The following is a 10,891-nucleotide window of genomic DNA, read 5'->3' as shown; positions in this document are numbered from 1 at the left end:
AAATAAATGAAAAGTTTTTCTTTTCTTTTTTTGTTATTCACCTTGATAGGTACCGAGATGCCAAAATTCCGGGAAAATTAGGGCAATTATATGATAAGAGAATATTATAAAAAAAAAGTTGATATTAGCTTTTTTTCGGACTGTTATGTACCAAACACTAAAGTGCACTCAAAGCTTGCCATATGAGGAAATTAAACGACGTTACCAGAAATCTGTGTTTTGAGTGTTTTTCAGCATGTTAGGCACCAAAACGATAAATAATATGGAACTCACTCTATATGGCAAACCAAAACAAAATTACTGGAAACGTGTCTTCTCAGTGTTTTACGTAGAAAAACGCTAAAACGAATGGAAACCAACAAATATCAAGAAGTAGAAAAACATTACCAAAAAGATATATTTTGAGTGTTTTCGAGGTTGTTACCTAAAAAAAAAAACGCGAAAATTGATACAAATCACTCTATATTGGAAAACAAAGGGATATTGCGAGAAAAGTGTATAATGAATGTTTTATAATTCAAAAGAACCACAAGGGAAAAAATGCAAAAACTCGTGTATATGGAGAAGTTTCCTAGATACCAAAATGCTGAAACTCCTGAATAACACTCTTAATTGAGAAACAGAACAACTTTACTAAATGCGTGTATTTTGAGTGCTTTTCACATTCTTAGTTACCAAAATCCCAAATTGCATGCGAAAGCAGCTATATGTGGGAAAAAAATGACATTACCAGAAAAGTGTCTTCTGAGTGTTTTTGAGCTTGATAGGCAATAAATCACTAAAAAGCATGGGAATCACTTTACATGGCAATAAAATCAATTTTTACCAAGAACTTGCCTTTAAGTGTTTTGAGCTCTTTATATACCAAAACGCTAAAACGCATGGAAAACACACTTTATTACCAAAAACATATATTTTGAGAGTTTTTCATCATGTTACCAATAAAAACGATTAAATACATGCAAAGAACCCTATTTTTAGGAAATTAAAGGACATTGCGAGAAACGTGTATTACGAGTGTTTTAAAGATCATTATTTATCAAAAAGCTAAAAGCCACAAATATCACTCTTTATTGAGAAAAAAAAATAAAAAATACGATATTTTTTTTTCTTTTTCATCTTCACAGGTACCGAGATGCCAAAATTTGGGCAAAATTCAGGAAACTATGTTAAATAAGAACATTATCAAAAAAGTTAAATTTAGCTTTTTTTTTTTTCGTAATGTTATGTACCAAACCCTAAAGTGCATGCAAAGCCACCTATATGGGGAAATTAAACGTCTTTGCCAGAAAACTGTGTTATGAGTGTTTTTCAACTTATTAGGCACCATAACGGTAAATAACATGCAAGACACTCTATATGGGAATCTAAAACAAAATTACTGAAAACGTGTCTTTTCGGTGTTTTACGTAGAAAAACGCTAAAACGGATGCAAACCAACCAATAGGAAGAAATAAAATAACATTACCAAAAAGGTACATTTTGAGTGTTTTTGACCTAGTTACCTACAAAAAACGCGAAAATGGATGCAAAGCACTCCCTATTGGGAAACAAAAGGACATTACGAGAAACGTGTATAATGAGTGTTTTATTATTTTTGAGCAAAAGAACTTGTTCTTCACAAGAACCACAAGGCAAAAAACGCAAAAACTCGTGTATATAAAGAAGTTTCTTCGATATCAAAATGCTTAAACTCTTGAATAACAATATTAATTGAGAAACAGAACAACCTTACCAAATGCGTGTATTTTGAGTGTTTTTCACATTCATAGTTAGAAAAACCCGAAAGAGCACGCGAAACTATGTTGGAAAAAAAATGACATTACTAGAAGTGTCTTTTGAGTGTTTTTGAGCGTGTTAGACAATAAATCACAAAAAAAAAAACAGGGCAATCACATTACATGGGAATAAAACCAACTTTTACCAAGAACTTGCCTTGAAGTGTTTTTGACCTCCTTACAAACCAAAACGCTAAAACGCATGCAAACAACTCCTTTATGGAGATGCAAAATAACATTACTAAAAACAAGTGTTTTAAGTGTTTTTGATCATGTTACCTACAAAAACGCTTAAATACATGCAAAGAACCCTATGTTTGGGAAACGAAAGGACATTACGAGAAACGTGTATTAGGACCGTTTTTAAGTTCCTTAAGTACCAAAACGTTAAAACCCACAAATAACACTCTTTATAGAGAGAAAAAAAATAAAATAAAAATAGCTTTTTTTATATTGATTTTCATTGGTACCAAGATGCCAATATTCTGCCAAAATTCAGGGAATTTATCTGGAAAAAAAGAACATTATCAAAAAAAGTTAATTATACCTCTTTTTCGGATTTTTATGTACCAAACTCTAAAGTGCATGCCACCTATATAAGGAAGTGTTTTTCAGCATGTTAGGCACTAAAACGATAAATAATATGGAAGTCAGTCAATATGTAAATCAAAAACAAAATTACTGAAGACGTGTCTTTTCAGTGTTTTACGTAGAAAAACGCTAAAACGGATGCAAACCAACATATATGAATAAAATAAAATAACATTACCAAAAAGTGTTTTTGAGCTTTTTACCTAAAAAAATCGCGCAAATATTTGGAAAGCACTCTATATTGGGAAGCAAAAGGACATTTAGAGAAACGTGTATAATGATTGTTTTATAGTTTCACAAGAACTACAAGACAAAAACGAAAAACTCGTGTATATAGAGAAGTTTCTTATATACCAAAACGCTAAAACTCATGAATAACACTTTTAATTGAGAAACAGAACTACATTACCAAATGTGTGGATTTTGAGTGTTTTTCACATTCTTAGTTACGAAAATCCCAAATTACATGTGAAACTAGCTTTATGTGGGAAAAAAATGACATTATCTGAAAAGTGTCTTTTGAGTGTTTTTGAGCGTGATATGTAACAAAGCACTAAAAAGCAGAATAATCACATTAAATAGGAAAAAAAACAACTTTTACGAAGAACTTGCCTTTAAGTGTTTTTAACTCCTTACATACCAAAACGCTAAAACGCATGCAAAACACCCTTTATGGAGAAACAGTAAAACATTACCAAAACATGTATTTTGTGATTTGATCATGTTACCTATAAAAACGCTTAAAAACATGCAAAGAACCCTATGTCTGTGAAACGAAAGGACATTACGAAAATCGTGTATTATGATTATTTTTAAGTTACTTAAGTACCAAAAAACTAAAACCCACAAATAGAGAAAAAATAAATAACTAAAAAAAATAGATTTTTTTTTATTCATCTACATAGGTATGAAGATGCCAAAATTCAGGCAAAATTCTTCGAAATTATGTAAAAAAAACATTATAAAAAAATTTAACTTTTTTCCGGAATTATGTACCAAACCCAAAAGTACATGCAAAGCCACCTATATGGGGAAATTACACGACTTTACCAGAAATCTGTCTTTTGAGTGTTTTTCAGCAATTTCAACAATATTACTGAAAAAGTGTCTTTTCAGTGATTTACGAAGAAAAACGCTAAAACGAATACAAACCAACCAATATGAAGAAATAGAATAACATTACCAAAAAGATATATTTTGAGAGTTTTTCAGCTTGTTACCTACAAAAAATGCGAAAATGGATGGAAAGCACTCTATATTGGGAAACAAAAGAACATTACGAGAAACTTGTATAATGAGTGTTTTATAATTTCACAGGAACCACAAGGCAAAAAACGCAAAAACTCGTGTATATAGAGAAGTTTCTTACATACCAAAATGCTGAAATGCATGAATAACACTTTTAATTGAAAGACAAGACTACCTTACCAAATGTGTGTATTTTGAGTGTTTTTCACATTCTTAGTTACGAAAATCCCAAATTACATGCGAAACTAGCTTTATGTGGGGAAAAAAAATGATATTACCAGAAAAGTGTGTTTTGAGTGTTTTTGAGCGTGATGTGCAACAAAGCACTAAAAAGCAGAACAATCACATTACATGGGAATAAAACCAACTTTTACGAAGAACTTGCCTTTAAGTGTTTTCTTTAACTCCTTACATACCAAAACGCTAAAACGCATGCAAAACAACCTTTATGGAGAAACATTACCAAAAACATGTATTTTGAGTGTTTTTGATCATGTTATTTATAAAAACGCTTATATACATGCAAAGAACCTTATGTTTGGGAAACGAAAGGACATTACGAGAAACGTGTATTATGAGTGTTTTTAAGTTCCTTAAGTACCAAAAAAGCTAAAACTCACAATTAACATTCTTTATAGAGAAAAAAAATAAAATAAAATATTTTTTTTTATTCATCTTCATAGGTACTAGGATGCCAAAATTCTGGCAATATTCTTTGGGAATCGAAAACAAAATGACTGAAAACGCGTCTTTTCGTTGTTTTACGTAGAAAAACGCTAAAACGGATGCAAACCAACCAATATGAAGAAATAGAATAACATTACCAAAAAGTTATATTTTGAGTGTTTTTGAGCTTGTTACCTACAAAAAACGCGAAAATGGATGCAAAGCACTCCCTATTGGGAAAGAAAAGGACATTACGAGAAACGTGTAAAATGAGTGTCTTATTATTTTCCGGCAAAAGAACTTGTGGTTCACAAGAACCACAAGGCAAAAAACGCAAAAACTCGTGTATATAAAGAAGTTTCTTAGATACTAAAATGCTGAAACTCATGAATAACAATCTTAATTGAGAAACAGAACAACATTACCAAATGCGTGTATTTTGAGTGTTTTTTCACATTCTTAGTTAGCAAAACCCCAAATAGCATGCGAAACTAGCTTTATGTGTGAAAACAAAACTGACATTACCAGAAATGTCTTTTGAGTGTTTTTGAAAGTGTTAGGCAATAAAGCACTAAAAAGCAGGGCAATCATATTACATTGGAATAAAACCAACTTTTATCAAGAACTTGCCTTGAAGTGTTTTTCAGCTCCTTACATAACAAATCGCTAAAACGCATGCAAAACATTCTTTTATGGAGAAGCAGAATAACATTACCTTAAAACAAGTGTTTTTGAGTGTTTTTTTATCATGTTACCTATAAAAACATTTAAATACATGCAAAGATCCCTATATTTGGGAAATGAAAGGACATTACGAGAAATGTGTATTATGAATGTTTTTAAATTCCTTAAGTACCAAAACGTTAAAACCTACAAATAACACTCTTTATAGAGAAAAAATTAGCATTTTTATTTTTTTGTTATTGATGTTCATAGGAACCAAGATGCCAAAATTCTGCCAAAATTTAGGGAAATTATGTGGAAAAAAGAACATTATCGAAAAAGATAATTTTACCTTTTTTCGGAGTTATGTACCAAACCATAAAGTGTATGCAAAGCCACCTATTTGGGAAAATTTAACGACTTTACAAGAAACCTGTCTTTTGAGTGTTTTTTCGCAAGTTAGGTACCAAAACGATAGATAATATGAAAGTCACTCTATATGGAAATCCAAAACAAAATTACTGAAAACGTGTCTTTTAAAAGATTTACGTAGAAACACGCTAAAACGGATGCAAACCAACCAATATGAAAAAATAGAATAATATTACCAGAAAAGTATATTTTGTGTGTTTTTGATCTTGTTACATAAAAAAAAACACAAAAATGGATGGAAAGCACTGTATATTAGGAAAAAAAAAAAAGGACATAACGAAAAACGTGTATAATGAGTGTTTTATAGTTTCACCAGAAACACAAGGCAAAAAACGCAAAAAACTCGTATGTGTGGAGAAGTTTCCAAGATACCAAAATGCTGAAACTCATGAATAACTTTCTTAATCAAGAAACAGAGCAACATTACTGAATGCGTGTATTTTAAGTGTTTTTTTACATTCTTAGTTACCAGAATCCAAAATTCCATGCGAAACTAGCTTTATATGGCATTACCAGAAAAGTGTCTTTGAGTGTTTTTGAGACTCCTAGGCAATAAAGCACTAAAAAGAAGAGCAATCACATTACATGGGAATAAAACCAACTTTTACGAAGAACTTGCCTTTTAGTGTTTTTGACACGCATTTTATAAGGTTGTTCTGTTTCTCAATTAAGAGTGTTATTCATGAGTTTCAGCATTTTGGTATCTAGGAAACTTCTCCATATACACGAGTTTTTGCATTTTTTGCCTTGTGTTTTTTTGAACTATAAAACATTCATTACACACTTTTCCCGCAATATAGAGTGCTTTGTATCAATTTTTTTTTTTTTTGTAGGTAACAAGCTCAAAAACACTCAAAATATACATTTTTGGTAATGTTTTTCTGCTTCTTGATATTGCTTGGTTTGCATCAATTTTAGCGTTTTTTTACGTAAAACACTGAGAAGACACATTTTCAGTAATTTTTTTTTGGATTCCCACATAGAGTGAGTTCCTTATTATTTATCTTTTTGGTGCCTAACAAGCTGAAAAACACTCAAAAGACAGATTTCTAGTAAGGTCTTTAATTTCCTCACATGGGAGGCTTTGGATGTTTTTTTTATTGTTTTTTGAGCGTGTTATGAAAATAAAGCACTAAAAGCCAGGGCAATCACATTACATGGAAATAAAACCAAATTTTACCAAGAACATGCCTTTAAGTGTTTTTGAGCTCCTTATATACCAAAACGCTAAAACGCATGCAAAATACATTTTATATAGAAACAGAAAAACATTACCAAATACATGTATTTTCAGTGTTTTTGATCATGTTATTTATAAAAACGCTTAAATACATGGAAAGAACCTTATATTTGGGAAATGAAAGGACATTACGAGAAACATGTATTATGAGTGTTTTTTTAAGTTCCTTTAGTACCAAAAAGCTAAAACCCACAAATAACACTATTTAAAAAATAAATAATAAAAAAATCAAATAAATATGATTTTTTTTTTTTGTTATTCATTTTCATAGGTACCGAGATGCCAAAATTATGGGAAAATTCAGGGCAATTATGTGATAAAAGAATATTATCAAAAAAGTTAATTTCAGCTTTTTTTTTGTTCGGACTTATGTACCAAACCCTAAAGTGCATGCAAAGCCTTCATTATGAGGAAATTAAACGATCTTACCAGAAATCTGTGTTTTGTATGTTTTTTAGCATGTTAGGCACCGAGACGATAAATAATAAGGAAACTCACTCTATATGGAAATCCAAAACAAAAATACAGAAAACGTGTCTTCTCAGTGTTTTACGTAGAAAAACGTTAAAACGGATGCAAACTAACCAATATCAAGAAATAGAAAAACGTTTCCAAAAAGGTATATTTTGAGTGTTTTTGATCTTTTTACCTACAAAAACGCGAAAATTGATGCAAAGCACTCTATATTGGGAAACAAGAGGACATTGCAAGAAAAGTGTATAATGAGAGTTTTATAGTTCAAAAGAACCACAAAGCAAACAACGCAAAAACTCATGTATATGGAGAGATTTCCTAGATAACAAAATGCTGAAACTTATGAATAACACTCTTAATTGAGAAACAGAACAACCTTACTAAATGCGTGGCTTTTAAGTGCTTTTCACATTTTTAGTTACCAAAAACCCCAAATTACATGCGAAAATAGCTTTGTAAGGAAAAAAAATGAATTTACCAGAAAAGTGTCTTTTGAGTGTTTTTCAGCGTGATAGGTAATAAACCACTCAAAAGTGGGGCAATCACATTACATTAGAATAAAATCATTTTTTACCAAGAACTTGCCATAAGTGTTTTTGAGCTCCTTATATACAAAACTGCTAAAACGCATGGAAAACACACTTTATGGAGAAACAGAATGACATTACCAAAACCTAGTATTTTGAGTGTTTTGATCATGTTATCTATAAAAACGCTTAAATACATGCAAAGAACCTTTTCTTTGGGAAACGAAAGGACATTACAAGAAACGCGTATTATAAGGTTTTTTAAGTTCCTTAAGTACCAAAAAGGTAAATCCCATAAATAACACTCTTCATTGAGAAAAAAAAAAATCAATAAAAAATAAAAAAAAATAAAATTTTTTTTATTTATCTTCATAGGTACCGAGATGCCAAAATTCTGGTAAAAATTCAGCGCAATTATATGATAAAAGAATATTATTAAAAAAGTTAATTTTAGCTTTTCTTGGGGGGACTGTTATGTACCAAACACTAAAGTGCATGGAAAGCCTCCTATATGAGGAAATTATACGACCTTATCAGAAATCTCTATTTTGAGTGTTCTTCAGCATGTTAGGCACCAAAACAATAAATAATAAGGAACTCACTCTATATGGGAATTCAAAAAAAAAAAAAAATACTGAAAACGTGTCTTCTCAGTGTTTTACGTAGAAAAACGCTAAAACGTATGCAAACAAACCAATATAAAGAAATAGAAAAAACATTACCAAAAAGGTATATTTTGAGTGTTTTTGAGCTTGTTACATATAAAAAAAACACGAAAATTGATGCAAAGCACTCTATAATGGGAAAGAAAAGGACATTGCAAGAAAAGTGTATAATGAGTGCTTAATAGTTCAAAACAACCACAAGGCAAAAAATGCAAAAACTAGTTTTTTGAAGAAGTTTCCTAGATACCAAAATGCTGAAACTCATGAACAACACTTTTAATTGAGAAACAGAACAATCTTACTAAAAGTGTGTATTTTGAGTGCTTTTCACATTCTTAGTTACCAAAACCCCAAATTCCATGCGAAACCAGCTTTATGTGGGAAAAAAAATAACATTACCAGAAAAATGTCTGTTGAGTGTTTTTGAGCGTGTTAGGTAATAAAGCACTAAAAAGCAGGGCAATGACATTACATTGGAATAAAACCAATTTTTAATAAGAACTTGCTTATCAGTGTTTTTGAGCTCCTTATATACCAAAACACTAAAACGCATGCAAAATACACTTTATTGTGAAACAGAATAACATTACCAAAAACATGTTTTTTGAGTGTTTTTGATCATGTTACCAATAAAAACGCTTAAGTACATGCAAACAACCCTACTTTTGGGAAACGAAAGCACATCACAGGTAACGAAGTGCCAAAATTCGGTCAAAGTTCAGGAAATTATATGAAATAAGAACATTATCAAAAAAGTTAAATTTTGCTTTTTTTTCTGACTCTTATGTACCAAACCCCTAAAGTGCATACAAAGCCATCTATATGGAAAAATTAAACCTCTTTGCCAAAAAAACTGTCTTATGAGTGTTTTTCAGCATGTTAGGAACCAACACGATAAAACCCAAGGAAGTCAATCTATATGGGTATCCAACACACAATTACTGAAAACGTGTCTTTTCGGAGTTTTACGTACAATAACGCTAAAACGCTAAAACGGATGCAACCAAAATGAAGAAATAGAATAACATTACCAAAAAGGTATATTTTGAGTGTCTTTTAAATTGTTACCTACAAAAAACGCGAAAATGGATGGAAAGCACTCTATATTGGGAAGCAAAAGGACATTACGAGAAACGTGTATAATGAGTGTTTTATAGTTTCACAAGAACCACAATGCAAAAAACGCAAAAACTCGTGTATATAAAGAAGTTTCTTACATTCCAAAATGCTGAAACTCATGATTAAGACTTTTAATTGAGAAACAGAACTATCTTACTAAATGTGAGTATTTTGAGTGTTTTTCACATTCTTAGTTACGAAAATCCGAAATTACAAGTGAAATTAGTTTTATGTGGGAAAAAAATTACATTACCAGAAAAGTGTCTTGTGAGTGTTTTAGAGCGTGATATACAACAAAGCACTAAAAAGCAGAACAATCACATTACGTGGGAATAAAACCAACTTTTACCAAAAATATGCCTTTAAGTGTTTTAACTCCTTATATTATAACAAAACGCTAAAACGCATGCAAAACACCCTTTATGGAAAAACAAAATAACATTACGAAAAGCATGAATTTTAAGTGTTTTTGATCATGTTACTTATAAAAACGCTAAAATACATGCAAAGAACCCTATGTTTGTGAAACGGAAGGATATTTCGAAAATTGTGTATTATGAGAGTTTTTAGGTTCCTTAAGTACCAAAAAGCTAAAACACACAAATAACACTCTTTATAGAGAAAAAAATAAAATAAATGAATACAAATTTTTTTTTTTTTTTTTGTTCTTCATCTTCATAGGTACCGAGATGCCAAAATTCTGGCAAAATTCAGGGAAATTAGGTAAAGAAAAAAAAATTATAAAAAAAAATAATTTAACTTTTTTCCGGAGTTATGTACCAAACCCTAAGGTGCATGCAAAGCCACCTATATGGAAAAATTACACAATTTTACCAGAAACCTGTACCAGAATTAATTTCAACAAAATTACTGAAAACAAGTCTTTTCAGAGATTTACGAAGAAAAAAAGCTAAAACAGATGCAAACCAACCAATGTGAAGAAATAGAATAACATTACCAAAAAGATATATTTTAAAAGTATTTTTTATGCTTGTTACCTACAAAAAATGCAAAAATGGATGGAAAACACTCTATATTAGTAAACAAAAGAACATTACGAGAAACGTGTATAGTTAGTGTTTTATAGTTTAACAAGAACCACAAGGCAATAAACGCAAAAACTTGTGTATATAGAGGAGTTTCTTACATACAAAAATGAGGAAATGCATGAAAAACACTTTTAATCGAGAAACAGAACTACCCTACCCTGTTTTTGAGCGTGATGCAACAAAGCACTAAAAAGCAGAACAATCACATTACTTGGGAATAAAACCAACTTTTACGAACAACTTGCCTTTAAGTGTTTTTTTAACTCCTTACATACCAAAACGCTAAAACGCATGTAAAAATACCCTTTATGGAGAAACAGAATAACATTACCAAAAATATGTATTTTGAGTGTTTTTGATCATGTTACCTATAAAAACGCTTAAATACATGTAAAGAACCCCATGTTTGTATAAGAAAAGGACATTACGAAAATCATGT

This window comes from Scylla paramamosain, chromosome 43 (assembly GCF_035594125.1).
Source record: "Scylla paramamosain isolate STU-SP2022 chromosome 43, ASM3559412v1, whole genome shotgun sequence".
Classification (NCBI taxonomy): domain Eukaryota; kingdom Metazoa; phylum Arthropoda; class Malacostraca; order Decapoda; family Portunidae; genus Scylla; species Scylla paramamosain.
Note: the sequence above shows the minus strand (reverse complement) of the source record.